Here is a 21,793-nt window from a genome sequence, read left to right as displayed (position 1 = left end):
AACATAAAAAGTTTGAAAGGCTGTGACTTAGATAGTCTCCCTCACTCCTCAGATTCTTTGACTGACAAACCCGGTCCGGGCTGGGATTGCTTTCTGGCCAATGTTAGATCATTGCCCAAGCATGCCATTGAAATCTGGGATTTACTTTCCTCCGGAAATCCCAATCTCGGGTTTCTTACTGAAACCTGGCTCAAATCTAGCACCACCCCTGCTATTGTGGTGGCACTCCTTGTTGGCTACCCTATTCAAAGGCTGGATAGACAGTCTAAGGTCAGTGGAGGTATAGCCATAATCCATAAAGACACTATTAAGGTATCAATGCTTGAGCATTGGTGTAATGATAAAATAGAAATCTCTATTTTTAGAATTTATTTTCTACCACACTACTGCTGGAAAGGTGCCCTTGTGTACCGGCTTCCGGCTCCCTTCAAAGATTTTTCGTTTTAATTGATGGAACTAATTTCCTCCCATATTATCTCCACTAAACATTTACTGTTATTATGGGACTTCAATATACATAGTGACATTACGTCTAATTTGGATGCCTCTATGTTTCTTGCTGACTATACCACTTTAGGATTAGGAAAGATCAAGAAGGGTCCTACTCATCTAGCGGGAGATACGTTAGATCTTATCCTGACCAACTTCCCAAACATGCTTTGTGAGGCTCCACATCCTCTCATATAGTCAGATCATTCTCTAATTGGCTTCCAAATCAGGGGGCCTAGAGTCAACCCTGCCCCCTCTATGTCCCCCTATATTTTCAGGAGACAGTGGTCGAAAATTTTACCTGACATTTTTATGAATATATTCCCGACAACTGTTAACCAGGAACCTTGTAATATTGAGGATTGTTTAGCCAGCTACCACACCATAGTAAAAACAACCATAGATCAGCTGGTGCCGTTGAAACAATACCCTAATTCGCCCAGACAATCACTTGCAGTGTGATATTCTCAGGAACTGCGTAAGAAGAAATGTCTCTGTAAAAATCTGGAAAGACTTTGGCGTCACTTCCATAATTTAAATGAAAAAGAAAGGTATAAGATCTCTATAGCTCGTTATCATAAGAACTTAAAAAATGCGTGTAGAGCCCATATTGCATTGCAACTCAACCAGGCAGGGAATGCTCCTAAAGAACTATAACAGATCCTCAAATCTTTTACCAACCCGAAGGTCTGCAACAATGAAGTTTCACCATCTCAAGAGCTTTGCAATCCGATTGTTAATCATTTTGAACAGAAAATCGAACTTATCTATAACAAAATCACTAAAGACCGGAGCCCTTCAAATGACACTTTAATCCTCTGTCCTCCATCTTTGACCAAAGGGCACCATTTGGAAAGTGTTACTCCTCTTACAGTCGATACAGTGGAGACATTGTTGAAAACCGCTAAATGTGGTTCACCTATGGCTATTATCCCAGCTAAAATCTCCTCTCTATTTTACTAACAGTTGGCTCCATCTATCTATTCAATTCTCAGTCTCTCTATGAGACAGGGCCAACTACCACTACAGTGGAAGGCCGCAAAAAAAATTCCCATCCAAAAGAAAGCTAATGAACCATTGGAGGATCTATCTAACTACCACCTGATTTCACTTTTACAACTTCTGAGTAATCTATTGTAAAAAGATATTAATGAACAACTTTCTAATTACATTGAATCCACTGGATGCCTTGACTCCTCACAGTATGAGTTTATGCCAATGTACAGCACAGAGTCAGCACTGATTGTCGTCACTGATAATATAAGACACTCCCCTGAAAATGGGCAGGCAGTACTATTAGTGCTGCTGAATTTGTCTGTTTCTTTCGACACAGTATCCTATTCCATTCTACTCAGTAGACTCAGAAAAATCGGCATTCGTGGGCAAGCCTTTCAATGGATCTCGTGTTTTCTTACCCATCAGACATAGACCATTAATCTCGGCTCTTTCCCCTCACAGACTATAGAATTTACCAAAGGAGTGCCTCAGGGATCTTGCCTTAGCCCCACTTTGTTCAATATCTTTGTGGCATCGCTAACAGGGTTACTCAGAAAGCGTGGCTTTACTCCTATTTCGTATGCTGATGACACCCAGCTCTTACTGTCATTTAATAAAAACTCCAATAACACTCAGACCACTTTCTCAGAAGGCATGACTGCTATTGCTGCCTGGATGAGGAATAACCTCCTACGGCTAAATGCTGGGAAAACTAAGATCATGCTGTTCGGAGATGCACCTCTGCTCTGGGCCCCAGAGTGGTAGCCACCCAAATTAGGCACTGCCCCGGTCCTCAAGACTGTAGTCAAGAACCTAGGCATACATCTGGACCAGAAACTCATTAAGAAAGAGCAAGTTAGAACTACTGTGGGTTCATGCTTTCATATGTTAAGCCTTTTACGCAAGATATTTCCCTTTCTCCCCCTTACCGTTCATAAAACACTCATCCAGGCTACTGTGATAAGTCGCCTGGACTACTGCAATGCCCTTAGGATGGCGGCATGTGAGTCTTCCCTAAATAGACTTCAGGTAGTTCAAAGCACAGCGGCTAGTCTTGTTATGAAGTCACTAGCCAGAACAGACTCTCTCTCACTATTACAATCTTTGCATTGGCTACCGATATGTAAGCTGGCTAGATTTAAGATATTTTGAATTTTACATAAAGCACTAAATGGTAAAGGTCCTGATTATCTAGAAAGAAACTCATCAATACCAGCTACACAGACATCTCCGCTCAGGAGAAAAATCCTTGTCCCTCGCTCCAAGAAATCTTGTAAGGGTGGGAAAGCCTTCTTCCACTTTGCCCACTATTACTGGAATCAGCTTCCAATTAATCTCCAGAAATGCCCAGAATACCTTTTATTTAGCGAGCTTCTTAAAACTGAGCTTTTCTACACTGCCTGCGTCTAATCTGCTCTGACTGCTGCACCTCCCCAGCATGGATATGTCCCTTTGGGGGTGATTCGGGCACTTTACAAGTAAATAAAAATAAATAAAACAATTAAATGATAAATTGGTGAATGAAGCAGGTGTCTGTGCGCAATAAAGGTCATAGGATGGTAGAGAAGGTCAGCTTTGAGACCCAGGACTTAGTCATAGGGAGTCCAGAAAACGTGACATGATGCAGGATCAGAAGTGACTCCTTTGGGAGGGTGAGACAGAACATGTTCTTTGGGACATGCAGTTCCATGACCGTACGGTCTGAATCTCTGCAGATACACTGCAGACACGGTAAGAACAGTTCCTCTATTGCATTTTCAGCATCCTTAGCAGTCTGCACTGTTCGACAGCATTGGTTTTAGTGGTACGTACTTGCAGCCAGTGAAGTCTTCACGTACACACATTGTTCCATGTTAAAGACTCAAACCTTGCCAAATCCCCCACAATAAAAATGACTATTTTGACCCTCAATGGCAGAGAACCAACTAAAAGAAGTCGTAGTCTTGATAAAACTGAGAAAGGTCGTTTATCTCACACACTTCCTGGTTTGAGTCAGATATATTGTTCTGTCCTAAATTGCCTATTCAACTGTTGTGAAGTATGGATTGTGTGTGAGCAACACCAACCATTATGGACAAATGTATCGGTCCTAGCCACTTGCATCCCAGTAAGCTTCAGGAAATCCACCTCATTTTGTTTAACTCAAAGTTAGGAATACTCTCATCCTCACCCACGAGAGTAAAGCGTCAGGAGTAGTCCTAGGCACTCCAATGGAGACATTTACTTCTTGTGAATGCTCAATGCCTTTGACAGTTATTCATCCGTATGTGTTCCCAACTGCTCTAAGCCTTCCTCATAATAAAACTGGTGCTCTAAGCTACACCTTGCATGACAAAAAACTGAAGAACTGAAAGCCCTACAGAGACCTATCTTCTAGTTTAAGAAGAGAAGTGTATGATCAGCAGAGCTGTACAAGGTCAGATGTTCACTTTTTTTATAGAGCTCTTTTCAAACAGATTTAGGTATCTGGCAGAGTGAAAAGCAGAATTCAAGAAACAGGTTATTTGAACACAACGTTAACTCAATAAAACACACCTTATAGGTCAAGAAAAAGTCTTCTAGCGCAATGTTGAAGATAGAATTAAACATTGAATAGAATCTGGGCTGATATAAGTCTCAATTTTTGTCCTCCAAAAACTAGTGCATATTTATCAAATGAATACAATAGGCATTTATACCTGAGGCTGTCCTTGACAGTAAAGATGACGCCTAGGTGCTCTTTCTAGAGGTAGAATCTGCTCAGCCAGCAGTATATGTTACTCTTAATCTAATCCTTTACTCTAGCCATGTTTTCCTTCCCCCTCCGCGATGCCCAGCCAGTGGCATCAGCCACCTCTAACCATATGTCAGCGACACAATGCTACCCTTAAAAGAGATAGCCAGTTCCAAAAGATTTCCACTCATGTCTCAACAGAGAAAATACGGTTGCTGAAAAATCCAGGAACTCCATTACAAGAGGCATAAGCAAAGCTCTATCCAATTTAGCCAGGAGAAGAAGGCACACAAAACTTCCTGAAACGTTGAAATGAGGCGGGTGCAGATACAGTAGTCTAGAGCACATTAAAAACCATGCAAGAGAAAATTTGTGTTAGGTTTTAGAGCCCTATCACTCAGCAAAGAAAAATGCACCGATCGTGTGATTAATTATTTAAAGAAAAATGCAATGTAAGGCCAGAACACAGGCTTTGGAAACAAACTTAAAGGCTAGGTGTAGCACATACCATTAAAGCTATTTTGCCGTCAAAATACTCTTACAGTGATATGTAAGACAGATTTGAAAACTTAAAAAACAGCCCATATTGGAATAATTTAGCGCGTTATTAATATTCCAGAGGTGACTTGGCAGAAGATAAAATATTTTACAATAAATCTCATCTAACGCCATATTTTAGAGACTGATCAAATCGTTCATATGGAAATTCAGTGAGGTCAGCAGACACTTTTCACCTTAACCCAAGGAGAACCAAGCCTAGAACAGTTGTAGGGAATTTTCCGTGCCTCACTGCTAAGGAGAGGAATTTATTGGAAGAGTTTAAGCTGAAATGAATTCAAGTTGCTGAATTTCACTATTCGATCAGGTATATTTCGAGAGCTACAAGCGAGACAATGGGGACTGGGGTAGAAGATTGAAGAATTTAGGTCTCTAATTGCTACAGTTCTTTCCCGATAACTATAGATATACGCCTGAACTCATGTGATTGCAAAAAAATAATATGGGGAATGGGGGGGGGGGGGTGTTCAGTGCAAATTTGAACGGTTATGTTTTTTTTGTTGTTGCTATGTGTTTTTGGGTTGGAGAGGGCCAACACATGTTAGTCGCTCACAAAATATAACTAGCACAATTAGACCTCCAGCACATCCTTTTGGTGTCAACATACATGAAGACAAGCGACTACATCAGCAACCATATCCACTACCACTGTTAGGACAAAAGCAAAAGCTTTAATTAAAGCAGCAACCACTGCTGCTGCAAGAGACGTTATCACAGCAGCAACCACAACTGCAAGGAAAACAATAGTAACCAGCACAACACAGCATTGGCAGCATCCACAGCATTGTCTGTTGCTACTACCTAGAACGGAAAATAGTAGTAATTATAGCCGGCTGAAATGCAGAGACGACAGTAGTGGCCACAAGTGGAACCACACCAGTGACAATAGCAACATCAGTTGTCACAGCACCAAAATAGCTAAAAGCATAGTCGGAGCCAAAGCAATGACATCATCTTATAAAGATAATTTATATACAACATACGGCAACTTGTATATGATACTTCAGACTAAAACATGCTTTTCACACGATTGTTGTGTTTTATCACATTTTAGAAAAGCCAAAATTGTAATCCTCATGTTTTAAATAATTTTACATTTAGTACAGAATTGTGCATATTTTCTGTACCCCATCTTTTATTCAATGGTCTTCTCCTTCAACGTGGACAAGAATAATCAAATATATCTGTTCTGCCTTCAAGCAGCCTCTCTAAAATGTGACCTTGTCACAAACTAGCTATCAGTGGAACACATGCATCCCAAGCCATCTCCTGCAGAAACCTGTGATCATGGGCACCAGTCTGATTCTCACAGGAGGCAGCCATAAAGATTAAAGGTAGTTCCACAAGTGCAGTGTTTCCATCTGGCCATGTGGCAAACGCATCCCCTACATCTCCCCTCTCACCCTCCCCGTTCCCGTTTTGCCTTGAAAGGACAGTTCAACAATGTTAGAATATAGATCGGGTCCTGCAGGTTTCATCCCTGCCACGCCTCTTCATCACAATGCCTCCAAAAACGGACTTTATTTATTCTTGCTTTTTAGGTCAAGCCTGAGCCAGCACTCAAGCGCTGCCCTGGTGCTCTGGGGAAGGTACTGTACGGAGGTGAAGCCCCGCCCACATTTCTCTTTGGCTTGTGTCTTTGTCCTTCATAACTGCTGGCGTCTGATTCCTTAATAGGCTTGTTAGTCCCTTTTTAGGTCGAGCAGACCTACCCTTAATGCGTGAGCATTGATGGTGTCTGCTTCAGACCTAATGTTACCCGTATTTGGGAATGTGGACACGAGAGGGTGCACGAGCGCAGATTTGCTCAGATTTGACCTCGTGAGCACGCACGTCGCCGTGCCCCTCTCGTGCCTTATATTCCCGTGTGCACACAGCCAGCCCCCACACCCCTGCACACAGGCACACGTACACACAGGCAGGCACACACACAGGTACAACACACGCAGGCACATACAAGCGCACCCGCCCCGGCCGCCGCCGCCCCCGCCTACATACACACAAACGCGCACACACACACTCCCAACCCCGCTCACCGGGCACACGCAGGGCTTCCATCACTGAGGGGGGGGGGGCAGGCACCGTCAATGTGCCCCGAAGCCCCCCTCACCGGGTCTGCTATACTCTTCCCCATCCCATAGCCTCACAGCACTCCTCAAGTACAGTGGGCGAAGACTGCAGGCGCCGCCACTGTCACGAGCCACAGAGAACGCCAACGTGCACGCTCACGGCGTCACGCTCCTGCCCTCTCGCGTCTCTTCTGCGCTCCAGGCGCAGAAGAGACGTGCGCCAAATACAGTAAAACAACAGAACCACCCGCGATGATGGGGCCAGCGAGATGGAAGCAGGTGGCAGACCCTGGTGAGGCATCCTGCTCTGCGGTGGGAGATCCGGAGTGGGTGCGGAGGCAGTGCCGCTGCTAGCCAGTGAGGTGAGTGAGGCTAAGAGGGACATGCCGTAGTGGGGCCCCAGGGATCTGGCGTCAGTGCCTGTGTGCAGCTGTGCGCCTGGAAGATCGTGGCAAATTACTTCAAAAAAGTTTTAATTATAAAATGTGCAAATTTCGAGCACCGCAATGAAGCCTACGTAAGAGCCGCACCACCGGCTGGTGGTGCAACGGCTCTGGGTCTGACTGTGCTGTCTGGCTGCCCGCCCGGGCCTGGATTGCCCTGGGAGGGAGGGAGGGGGGGGCGAGGGAGGAGGGAGGGGGGCTCTTGTGATGTGAACACATGGTGCCGCAGCGGTGATGTATCCCCGGGGGGTGAGAAGGTGCAGTGATTTGCCACATGCATTTAAGTGTGGGAAAGTGTGTGTCTGAGGCCTTCTACCTGAGGATGCATATTTTTTTCCTGCCGTCTAAGTGTGCATGTGGGCAGACTATCTCGCTACTCTGCAGGGTCTGGAGTCAGCGCATGCTGCGATAGCAGGATGTGTTTTCAGTATCCTGCCAAGTTCCAACAGACTTGGGCCCCCAGGAAATGCTGCCGCCAGCCGAGCTTGACTGTGCCCACTAACCTCAACACCAGGACATTTCAGGGCAGCCCTGACCATCAGGCTGCCGCTTTGCTGACTCACCCTCACACAGACTCCCCCCCCCCCACACAGACTCCCCTCCCCCCACATAGACTCCCCCCCACACAGACTCCCCTCCCCCCACACAGACTCCCCTCCCCCCCACACAGACTCCCCTTCCCCCCACAGACTCCCCTCCCCCCACACAGACTCCCTCCCCACCACACACACTCCTCTCCCCCCCACACACACTCCCCTACCCCACACACACACTCCCCTCCCCCACACCCACACTCCCCTTCCCTCCCCCACACACACACACACACACTCCCCTCCCCCCACACACACACTCCCCTCCCCCCACACAGACTCCCCTCCCACCACACACACTCCTCTCCCCCCACACACACTCCCCTCCCCCACACACACACTCCCCTCCCCAACACCCACTCCCCTCCCCCCCCCCACACTCCCCTCCCCCCCCCCACACACTCCCCTCCCCAACACACACACTCCCCTCCCCCCCACACACTCCCTTCCCCCACACACACTCCCCTCCCCCCCACACACACTCCCCTCCCCCCACACACACACTTTTCCTCTCCCCTACACACACCCCCCCTCCCCCTCACACACACTCCCCTCCCCCACACACACTCCCCTCCCCCACACACACTCCCCTCCCCCCCACACACACTCCCCTCCCCCCACACACTCCCCTCCCCCACACTCACTCCCCTCCCCCACTCACTCCCCTCCCCCACTCACACTCCCCCCACTCACACTCCCCCCCACTCACACTCCCCCCCACTCACACTCCTCCCCACTCACACTCCTCCCCACTCACACTCCCCCCCACTCACACCCCCCCACTCACACTCCCCCCACTCACACTCCCCCCCCACTCACACTCCCCCCTTCACACACCCCCTCACACACCCCCTCACACCCACACACACAAATACCACCCCCCACCCACACTGCACTCAAGCAAACATACTCTCCAAATACCACTCAGTGCCACATAATTACACTACACATAATTACACTGTACTCAAGGAAACATACACTCCTAATACCACTCAGTGCCACATAAATACACGCTAAATAATTACACTGCACTTAATGCAACATGCACTCCTAATACCACTCAGTGCCAGATAATTACACACCACACAATTACACTCTACTGAATACAACATACACTCCACATAATACCACTCAGTGCCACATAATTATATTCTACATAATTACACTGCACTCAATGCAACATACACTCCAAATACCACTCAGTGCCACATAATTACATGCTAAATAATTACACTGCACTCAATGCAACATACACTCCTAATACCACTCAGTGCCAGATAATTACACACCACACAATTACTCTACTAAATACAACATACACTCCACACAATACCACTCAGTGCCACATAATTATATTCTACATAATTCCACTGCACTCAATGCAACATACACTCCAAATACCACTCAGTGCCACATAATTACATGCTAAATAATTACACTACACTCAATTCAACATACACTCCTAATACCACTCAGTGCCAAATAATTACACACCACACAATTACACTCTACTGAATACAACATACACTCCACACAATACCACTCAGTGCCACATAATTATATTCTACATAATTACACTGCACTCAATGCAACATACACTCCTAATACCACTCAGTGCCACATAAATACACGCTAAATAATTACACTGCACTTAATGCAACATGCACTCCTAATACCACTCAGTGCCAGATAATTACACACCACACAATTACACTCTACTGAATACAACATACACTCCACATAATACCACTCAGTGCCACATAATTATATTCTACATAATTACACTGCACTCAATGCAACATACACTCCAAATACCACTCAGTGCCACATAATTACATGCTAAATAATTACACTACACTCAATGCAACATACACTCCTAATACCACTCAGTGCCAGATAATTACACACCACACAATTACTCTACTAAATACAACATACACTCCACACAATACCACTCAGTGCCATATAATTATATTCTACATAATTACACTGCAATCAATGCAACATACACTCCAAATACCACTCAGTGCCACATAATTACCTGCTAAATAATTACACTACACTCAATGCAACATACACTCCTAATACCACTCAGTGCCAAATAATTACACACCACACAATTACACTCTACTGAATACAACATACACTCCACACAATACCACTCAGTGCCACATAATTATATTCTACATAATTACACTGCACTCAATGCAACATACACTCCAAGTACCACTAAGTGCCACATAATTACACGCTAAATAATTACACTGCACTCAATGCAACATACACTTCAAATACCACTCAGTGCCAGATAATTACACGCCACATAATTACGCTCTACGGAATACAACATACACTCCCCATATTACCACTCAGTGCCACATAATTACACGCCACATACTTACACTCTTCTCAATGCAACGCAAATCGATCCACATAATACAACTCCGTGCCATATAATTACACACCTTATACTTACACTCTACTCAATGCAACATAAATACACTCTATCTGTCTATCTATCGCCCTTACTATCGCCCTCCCACCCTCCCTCCCTCTATCTATCGCACTCACTCTATCGCACCACCACAGAATCACTCAGCACCACCACAGCATCACTCGTCGCCACCAAAACATCACTCTGCGCCACCACAGCATCAATCTGCGCAACCATTCAACAACTGGTTCAAATGTTCTCTCAATGTTTCAAGCTTGATTACAAATGTCACAAAAAGATGTTAATATTTCACTTCTGTTCCTGGATTTTTGTCACAATAAAATACAATGAACAGAATCTTCACAAAAGTTATTTACAAAAGTTTAAGCTACTGTCATTATAAATTACAATAACTTTTATTTAAGTATTAATTATTAAATTGTTTGTAAAACTATTGCTATTTGTAATATCAATACATCTAAGTCACCTAAATGAAACACATATTGCGTTACAAATGCTATAGGTGTCACATTTACAAAAGTTAAAACTATTGGCATTGTAAATGACAAAGCTATTAAATTCGCTATTTTCAAAACCAACACATAAATAAAAAATGTGTCATTTCCAATACCAATAGCTCAAACTTTCCTAATGCGAGACCTATTGCATTGCAAATGCTTGTTAGTACAGCCATGTCCTCATTTGTATCCTCCCATGGCTACTGGTGCCTTTACTTGGTTGTTGCACAGTACGTGTGTTATTTTCTTTAATGGTACCACAACGTGCTTTGCTTACATTCAGCACACAAAAAGGAGGTAGGCCCTTGGTGGGGCTGAGGGAGGGCTGGGCCCTATATAATTGTAACGAATGTCTGACATAATATCGACAGACAGAATATCTACATACAAAAATATCGAGACAAAAATATCGAAATCAAAAATATCGGAGTCATATCTTCATAAAGGTAAGTACAAAAATATCGAAAAATTAATATCGTAGTACAAAAATATCGAAATTAAAAATATCGTTTTTTTAAATGTATTAATAATAATGTAAAAATAATTTTCAAATACATATAATTTTACAAATATTAAATAAAAACATAAAAACATAATACATATACATTTAAATTAAATTAAAAACTTAACAATGCGCTTCTTTCTCCCCACAGAATGGGAGATTTATTGTCCTAACCGGAACCCGCCAAGCACTAAATAGAAGGCGAGGCCGATATTCCTACAGCCCTGGACGGGGCGGTAGACGGGAGGCGAGAGGCGACGCCTCGTTCCACTAAAGGCACAGGTATGAAAACCTGTTTTAACAGCTAGGCGGTCAGTGGCATAAGAATTTGAGAATTATTTTAACTATTGGGCACTTACAAGTGTGTGTTATATAAACAGGTAGACGTGGCAGGATTCAAAGAACAAGAGAAAAAGAAAAAACGAAGTCCATTGAATGGTACCATCACGTGATTTAAAGGTACGGGATGGGTTTGGTAATGACACGTACCCATATATTCTTACTTACATACAAGGGCTATCTAAAAGCAGGTTATATGTCATTTAATTAGGATCACAAGAACAAAGAACACGACAGTCCTCCGCCCCCCGGTGCACCGCAAGATAGCGCAGGCCAAGGTATGAAAAATCACTCCAAAAAACAGTATTAGGTGGTTTTCAAACCCCTGATATTGTGTTGAGCAAATATAGACAATATGTTGTTTGCTTCACAGACTGTTTCTTGTGGAATAAGTCGCCCAGCCTGACAGTTGAAGAAAAGAGTTGTGTCCAGTGATAGAAGCTAAACTACATAGTATCACACAGGTACATTTGTTTTTATCCAAACGGTTGAGTTTCAACAACAGAGGCCAATTGGTTGTATTAAAACTACGTTTTTCTGCATCCCAACAGAATAATACACAGCCCTGATGAGAGTTTGGACACTCATGGTCCGAACTTGAAACGCGTCGGCTACCCCAGCAAGAGCGAATTGCAACAACTAGAGTGTTTCAGGATAATAGTGATACATATACATGCCTCTATTTGCTCTTTGAATGTAGTAACTTCATTCTCTTTCATGTAAAGAACTTTGATCATTGAATTGATCTGATATATTGCAAAACTGTTGAACTGCAATTTATATTGATTGTTGGATGTAATATTGATGTTTATTGTTTGATATTTTCGTAATATGCTTTTTTGTCAATTGTTCATGTAATAGGTTTGTCAGTAATTGTTTGTTTTGTGTATTCTCTTTCTGCCATTCGAAATGATTTTTGTATGAAAGAACTTGATTAAAAGGTATAAATAAATATACCGGACCAGATTTAATACAATAGTTTATTTGGTCCTCAATTTAAAATAACTTGAGAGGGGGCAATCTTTTGTGTGTTACAATTGCTTACATTCAGGGCAAAGACCGCTTTCACTTTCCAAGTGCAGCCAGGACAATGATGGCTGGTTGTTTTTTTATTTTGCATGAGTGCAGCTGTAAGTTTTTTTTTCTTTTGTATGCGTGCGGCCATTTGTTTATAATGCATGCCCCCTTTTATGCAAGGACTGTGTTTCGAGCAGAAAATGCCTATTAGTCCGGACTGACATCGGTTTTACAATTTCCTTGAGGCATTTTCTACCAGACCCATCAAAAGTTAGCAAGAATATAGCAAATAGCGCAACTGCAATTTGAGAAAAAGTTTAACACAATTGTACAGTGCAAAATATGCTAATTTTCGTGGCATTTTGCTTGTGTGATGAAAAATTCCCTCAGTCGTATGTGTACTATTAGCCCCTGAGTAGGAAGCTCCATAACTGCTTTTTTAATTTTGGAAACATGACACTTTCTCCTTTGAAGTTTCAGTAGATGTAGACAGATATACCTTGCCATGAAATTGTTCTGAAAGAGTGGGTGGGAGGTGGAAGATCAGGAGGTCACTTCATAGGTGCCCCAGAGAACTTCCTGCTAGTAAAGTGATTTCAAGCCTTCTTTTCTTGGAAAAGGTTACATTCTACTGCAACTCATTTTGTGAGTTGGGCCGAATGTCTTCATTGCTCTGACTATCTAAAAATAGTCAAACTTTCCAAAAATATACAACCACGCAGCCCACAAGGACACCACCCGCAGACATCACCACCTCATCAGATTAGCCAAGAGATCCTCCTTCAAAGACCGCCTGGATAACAATGCACACAACAGCAAAGAGCATCGTAAAAGAACTCTTCAACCCCAACGCCAACGCCATCCTGCCTTTACAAGAAATGTGCGTCTCACTGGCCATCTTCTTCCACCGCAAGATCGCTAACATCCACGACAGCTTCAACACCATGACCGCCCCAGGTACGCCAGACTCCACCTCCCCTGCGAACACCACCAGCGCCAACCACCTGACCTCCTGGTCCAACATCAACGACCACGAGACATGCAAGGTCATGAACTCCATCCACATCAAATTTATCATTAATCTTCCTACTTTATTCACCAACTGGTAAGTTTTGGATTTAGTGTTCTTCCTTTTTCCCTGCACTTGTCCCTTTATTATTTACTCAGGATCAGTATCTAAATGTTCCATTTCACTTACCACCTTTTTTATTCGAATATTCGATTGTTCTCTTTTTTCTTTTATTATTATATTTAGTCACATTACTATACTCTCTTTACCCCGTCTTTTGGGCTTTGGGCTTTGGTTTTTTCACTTTTCTTGTTTCTTCTTTTTTTCCCTGGTATATGTGATGGTGTTTTGCTTATAATGCCTGTTCCTTTTATTTGGGTTCATTATTTTAACACACCAATGCAGTGTGTGTTTCCATTTTCTATTCTTGTTCACTTTTCTTACCCAGGAGCCAATATCAAACCTGACTGGCGACTTCTCTCTCCTTTCCCTGTTGTCTCGAATTTGCTGATTTTACTCGTGTTTTTTGTGTGTAAGTATTATTTTTCTCCTTTTCTAACATGATTATTAATTTGTTCAGTACAAAAGTGTATTCATATGCTTCCATCCATCTGTAACAATTCAGACATGTTTCTTTAGGTATGTAGCAGCTCATGTGTTTTTCGGTTATCCATTACCTTATTTGTTGTTTATGATATCTGTTTATATATGAAATTATTATGTGCAATTAAATCATGCACGTTAATATCTGTTTTTATATGTGCTCTTACGTTGTATGTATTTATTAGTTCTTTATATGCATATGATGTGTATGGCCCTGTTACAATAGATTAGTGTTTTCTCTTATGCCTTTTCTTATGTTTTCATCTCACACATATTATTTATGTGTAATGTATATATTTTACTACTGTATATGTATATATTATGTGGCTCCTGGATCTCTATGTAAATAGTGTGTGAATTTGTATCTATATATGTTGTTCGAGTGAGTTTCCATTTCTAGGCGGATTCATCATTTTTTTAGTATTGCCCACTGTATATTAATGATTATCACCTATTTTTAATTGTAGTGCAATAGACGAGCACCTGATGAAGGCTCAAAAGCCAAAACCCGTGTAGTTCAACATCTACCGCTTTACCTCCATCGTTCTTTATTCATGTCTAATGCTATGTTCATGTGTGTTATATGTTTTTTATGAATGTCTATGCTGCTGTTATATTTATAATTGATCAGTATTTATAAAATATCTAACAGCCTGTAATTTATCAAATAATTATAAAACTAAAATATTGACTTAAAAACTAAATATAAACTTAAAGCTTTTTTCTATCATTTTGGTGATTATTCTTTTCATGTGGGCTTTTTCTGTAAATGTGAAGGTTATCAGTTTAGTTTGCCTTATGTCATTTGTTTACTTAGCTATAGACCTTTTTCAAATTAATTGTTTTTCCCTATGTATAGCTAGTATATCTAATATATAGGGGTCCACTACTTATGAAACAACATGAACTCCATCCACTCAGGATCTCCGTCAGACCCGTGCCCACACTACGTATTCAACAAAGCAGTCGCAGCCATCGCACCCCAACTACGGAAGGTCATCTACATCTCCTTCGAAACAGCGACATTCCTGGGAAGCTGGAAGCACGCCGAAATCAACTCCCTCCTCAAGAAGCCCAAGGCGGACTCCAAGGACCTCAAGAACTTCCGGCCCATCTCCCTGCTCCCGTTCCCAGCGAACTTCATCGAGAAAATCATCAACTTGCAATTGGCCCGCCCCCTCGAAGTCGACAACATCTCGGACCCATACCAGTCCGGATTCAGATGAAACCACAGCACCAAGACAGCCCTCATCGCTGCCACAGAAGACATCAGGCGCCAACTAGACAACGGCAAAACTTCAGCCCTCATCCTCCTGGACCTGTCAGCCACCTTCGACACGGTCTGCCATCGCACTTCAAAGACACGTCTCCAAGAAGCCAGAATCCAAGAGAAGGCCCTTGACTGGACCACGTCCTTCCTCTCCGGCAGAACCCAGAGTGCCTCCTCCTACCCTTCTGATCCAAAGCCACCGACATCATCTGCGGCATCCCCAGGGCTCATCCCTCAGGCCGACGCTGTACAACGTTTACATGGCCCCCCTCACACAAGTGGCCCGCCATCACGACCTCAACATCATCTCCTACGCCGACGACACCCAGCTCATCCTCTCCCTCACCAAGGACCCACACACCACTAAAACAAACCTCCATGAGGGAATGAAGGCCGTTGCCAACTGGATGAGGAGCAGCCGTCTGAAACTGAACTCGGACAAGACGGAAGTCCTCATCCTTGGACCCACCCCCTCAGCCGGGGACGACTCCTGGTGGCCGACCACACTGGGAACAGCACCAACACCCACCGACCATGCACGCAACCTAGGATTCATCCTCAACTCTTCCCTCTCCATGTCTAAGCAGGTCAATGCTGTCTCCTCCTCCTGCTACAACACCCTCAGCACGCTCCGCAGGATCTACAAGTGGATCCCGACCGAAACAAGAAGAACGGTGACACAGGCCCTCATCAGCAGCAGACTGGACTACGGCAACGCACTCTATGCAGTAATCCCAGACAAACACCTGCAACGACTACAACACATTTAAAACGCCTCCGCCCGACTGATTGTTAACGTCCCCCACCGCAGCAATAGCTTTCACTGTTCGCCAGCCGTCATCATCACAAACATAACATGGTCTGTCAATAGACTGCTTTGGTTGCCTGTGAGGCCTCGTAGCATCAACATACACAAACAGGAGCTTCGCATTCTCTCATTTCGCCCACTCATTGGCTTGTTAGGGTCACCGGCCCCTCACCCCCTTCAAGCATTGCTTTTTAGGTTGAGCCTGAGCCAGCGTGCAAGTGCTTCTCTGGCGATCTGTGGTAGGTACTGTACAGAGGTGAAGCTCCACCACATTTTTCATTGGCTTGTGTCCTTGTCCTTCGTAACTGCTGGCTTCTGATTCCTTAATAGGCTTGTTAGTACCTCCTTATTATGGCCATGTCGTCATTTGTATCCTTCCATAACTACTTGCCCCTTTACTTGGTTGTTGCACTGTATGTGTTATTTTTTTTGTTTTGGCACCACGACCTGCTTTGCTTGTATTCAGGGCCATTGCCGCTTTCACTTTCCAAGCGCAGCCGGGACAATGGCGGCCGGTTGTTTTTTATTTTGTATGCGTGCTGCCGTTTGTCTATAAAGCGCCCCTCTTTTATGTTTGTCCTTTATTTTCAATCTGTTTAAACAAAGTGAATCTGTTTAATGTGTGAAAATCTTTTGCTATGCACCGAGGCGTTGCATGGATAAGACCCTTTTTGTACGACTTATATCTTACGCAGAACTACCTTGGTAATAGGAGGACCAGGGCCGGCTCTAGACTCATGGTGGCCCTGTGCAGGGAGCGTAGGTGGGGGCCCCGGAAGAGGGGGTCCGGACGGGGCGGAGCTCAGGACGGTGTTTTAATAATACGTCCAGAAAAGTCATCAGATGATTGACCAGTACCTGCGGCTGCTCCTACCCTTCCGAATTCGTCTCAGAATTATACAATTTAGGAGGAGGGCATTGTGACACACGACATGAGGGACTGGGCGCACAGACAGCTGCAGTGCCAGGGCCATGACAGGGGCACCGGATTTGGAATTTGTTGGATAAACAAAGATCTAGGTGTCTACAGTCTAATCCCCTGCAATAAACTATTTTAAAGTGAAGCCTGCTCGAGAGAAAACAAAGTATAATTAGAGGAGGCATAATACAGCAATATATGGTAGACACTCGAGCACAAGAACAAACGTTACGTTTGTAGGCAAAGGCAATGGTGGCACTTGTGCAAGTATCAAAGCAAACAAAATGCCATTACCACGCAGTCCCCGTCAACACTCACTCGAAAGATCTGCCAAGGTGCCCTTTTTGTCAACTGGAGAGCATCATTATATTCCCACCCAGCCAGGTAGATTTGTCCACACACGCCCAATGCATTAATCTGAAGAGGATCAAGTGCACAAAATATGATAGTCTTCAGAGCATCACCCCCATTGGGCACACCATGCCATGCAAGGCGTAGATGGCAAGGGGTCATCTCTGGGGGGGGGGCTCTATTCAGGCAGTAGAAGGCAAGGCGTCTTCTTTTCTGGGAAGTGCTGTGCCGAGAGTAGAAGGCAGAGGTCATCTCTCGGGGCATGCTACGCAGGGAATAAATAGAAGGCAGGGGGGGTGGAGTCTTCTCTAGGGGCTCCGTGAAGTGGTTAGAGAAAAGGGAAAAGGAAGTGCTTTAAATAGTAAGATACTACCCGGTACTGCGTGCCTGCACTTCCTGAATGTGAAGGGTAGAGTATCTGCACCTCTCAGCACTGATGTAACATATTTAATGGGAGAGCACTGGCACGTCTCAGGAGCAAGCAGGTACTCTAATTAGTGAGTGCCTGCAATTCAGTATTTCCATTTCACGCACTGAGGCCTGAACAAGGCGTATTTTGGTCGTCTGTCACCTTGCTCCTTTGTTCTCGACTCAGTACAGGGATTGGGCTCAGGACGCACAGGGATCCGTGTTTTTGAGATGAAGCCTGAGACCAGGGATGAGCCTTTTAAATAATGCCTAATATAGAATTATGGCGTGCGTCACTGCCGGTGTCGGCACAATCAGGCAGCACTGCAGCAGGCTGTCATTGTAAGACTGTTCCCACTCGAGGCCTGCACATTGCACAACAGTGCCTGTCAAATAATATTCACAGATTGAATCTATCTTTGTTGTGTCTATTAACACACCTGCAAGTCCGCTGTCCGCCTCAATGAAGATAACAAAGAGGAAGCAACCTTTCCCAAGAGAGCTTAATAGGCACGCAGCAGCAGCTCATTAAAAACCCATCCCTATCTTTGAAGGGTTAGAAATCACGAAACCGGCTGCACGCTTTCTACTGGATTTATAATGCAATGTTTGGCAAATTTGGACTGTTTGGCAATAAAGCAAGGCACTTGTAAGCTTTTCGGTGCTTGCGGGGTTAACAGTGAAGGGCAATAGACGGGTCTTAGTGATAACGGGTTTTATTGAACTCAAAAGATGGTCTGAACAAGTCTTTCTTAAGACGGGGGTTCTCCTGGGGGATCTGCTTCTCGAACTTCGCCTTCGGCGGTTCTCGAGTAGGGACGTCCTCCGATAGCCTGTCAGGCTCCGTCGGGCAGGGGTTTCTTCGGGGTCCGTCTTGAACTCGCCTCCTCCCAGGTATCGGAAAGAAAACAAACACAGGGGCACTCGTGAGAGAGCTGTTCGGCAAGCCGCCGTATCAGGGAAAAGGGTGTGAGGAGTTCAAACCACGCGTGCTCCCGCTCGTCAGTACCAGGGAAGTGGCGTGATGGGAAGGGATCGGTGCTCAGGAAGGGGGGGGGTAAACCGGGACCCAGGGAAGTTTCAAGGAACAGTAGTACCTCCCTTCCATCCCACCCAACCCCTCAGATGATTACGCACCTGCACGAGCCACGCACCTCCCCCAGGTGAGTCGCTGGGCGACACGTGGGGTCGTTGGCCTCCTGGCGTCTCCAGGTCCGTCAAGGCTCCTCGTCCTCTTCCTGGTGCGTCTTTCGTCTCCTTCGCTTCTCTCACTCGACCTTCGCCTTCGGCGGTTCTCGAGTAGGGACGTCCTCCGATATCCTGTCAGGCTCCGTCGGGCAGGGGTTTCTTCGGGGTCCGTCTTGAACTCGCCTACTATTTAATTAATTCTCAGACTCTCTCTAGCAGTCTCGTCTCAGAGTCAGACTCTCACCGTTCCAAATTTGAAGGGTCGGGGAAGAGTCGAGATAGTGGCGGAGTCGGACAGGTGTTCTCTGATGATCGTCGGTGGCGTTGGTATTAATTGTTCTTTATTCTCACACGATGACGATGCACAGTGGCACCACCGCTCACTCAGATCACGCACTCTCCCTGGCGGGAGCGTGACCACCGTGACGCATCAGAGCGGCTAAAAGCAGCAGGTGCACAGTTGCGCACTGCACACACCACGCGGGGGCTGTCCCAGGGTCGTCACGTCATTGGTAGTAGGGCTAAGATTGACGGCCCTGGGACCCAAACTGCTGGCTGGCTGGGCAAGTGAAACTGAAAACAACAACTCTGCCATGGTATGCATAACTGGGTCGGGCCGGCTTCGCCAGAAGAATTCAACCTGGCTGATTGTGTGAGTGTGTGTGACCCATCCGTGCAGATTGCGGACCGGGGTCGGAGCCGGAGGCCGCCAAATCCTGCCAGGGGGCCGCCTCCGCCCCGATGTAGATCCTTCCGATCCGATCATCGTCGTGGTGGCCCCTGGGGTTTGGTGGTCCTGTGCAGGTGCACACTTTGCACATGCCTAGGGCTGGCCCTGGGAGGACACATGAGGTCACGCTTTTAACACTACTGGCTGGTGCCTTGTAGTTACCTTCACATTATGTTCTGCCCGTCAGTGCCAGATTCTGAAGTCATCAATTATCTCACTGCCCTCAGTAACTGCTTGTCACACTATATACCTGTGCAGGCATCCCACACAACTACACATCTCAAACTCCCCCGCGCCCTGAATTACTGGAACAGCAAGTAAAAGCAATGTTTTTTCTTGCAGCTGTGCAGTGTCTGTGAGTATACAGTCACTAATTTTTAATTTTAACTTTTCACTTTTTTCCACACACCTTAGCTCGTGTGTAGGACAAAAATCACCAGTGGTACTAAATTTTGACATTCACTTCACTTACCCTTGGTGCTGAAGAAAGTCCCGCTCATTTTTCCAAAAGGGACTGAAACATGTCGACCACATAAGTCAACTCTTAGTAACAATTTTTCTAATTGTGGTTGCATCACATATTTTAAACAATACCCTGGGCCGCCAAGAATAAAATTGTAGATAAGGATTCCCAGAGGTATCTTTTAATATCCACCTTCATCCACATCACACGTTTACACGACACCTGCTCCACTGTAGTCAGGCGTGGAAGCACAACCAGGCGGCACTCTGCTGCCTGGTTGGACCCCGATGATGAAGCATGACACCAACCAGGTTGGTGTGTGAGGGGTTTATAAACAAGGCCCATCGGGTCCAGTCAGAAGGCCATTATTTAAAGTGACCCTAAATAGCAGTGAATACTTCTACACATAGTGGGCCAGTCCACATGGATTCTACATAATACATTTGGGGACAGGACGCGCCCCTAAAAACCCTTGCTCTCCCTTTTGATTATGCTACATCCCACACAACTACACATCTCAAACTAGACATGTGAGCTTTTCACTCAAAGTGCCAGCGTTTTCACACTGCCCTTCCTTTCCACTTCTCACAATGTTTATGTTTATGTTATGTTTATTTTTTAAAAATTTGTATGGCGCACAAATACCCGAAGGTGTCTCGGCGCCTAAGATTTACCAGAGGACATAGTGTACAGAAGGAGGTCATTAGTCGAAGAGCCAGGTCTTCAATTGCCTGCAGAAGATGATAAGTATGGGACTGGTCTTGATGGAGAGAGTCTATCAAAGTCTCGCCGTGGCCACTTGAAAGCGTCTGTCTTCCTAAGAGACTGTCCTGGAGCGAGACACTGGTAGGAGAAAAGTCAGGGATGAGCGAAGGGGTCTGATGGGGCTGTAAGTTACAGAAGCTTTTCTTAAGTAGTGTGGTCCTGAGTTGTGCAATGCCTTGTAGGCAATGCAAAGCGCCTTAAATTTAATGCGGCATCTTACACGCAGCCAGTGGAATTGCCGGATTCCCGCAGCAATTGAGTGACACTTGGGAGTGGAAAGTAGGACCCTGGCTGCAGCATTTTGGATGGACTGTAATTTATTTAGAACCTGTTCTTGAGCGTTAAGCAGGGGAGAGTTACAGTAATCCAATTTGGAGAAAACCAAGGTGGACATGAGAGTTTTTCCTGCATCTGTTGGTAGGTATGGAAGCAGCTTTTTAATTTTTCTTAGAACCAGAAAGGAGGAGGCGACCACTGTATTAACATGATGATGGAATGTTAATTTATCGTTAAATATGACTCCAAGGTTTCTGACCTTGGTAACTGGTTCTGGAGGGGGGCCCAAGTCATGTGGCCACCAGTTGTCAGACCATCCCGGGGAGAGGTTGCCA

Source organism: Lissotriton vulgaris, chromosome 6 (assembly GCF_964263255.1).
Source record: "Lissotriton vulgaris chromosome 6, aLisVul1.2, whole genome shotgun sequence".
NCBI classification, from domain to species: Eukaryota; Metazoa; Chordata; class Amphibia; order Caudata; family Salamandridae; genus Lissotriton; species Lissotriton vulgaris.
The sequence above is the reverse complement of the archived record's forward strand: the minus strand, read 5'-3'. Positions refer to the sequence as shown.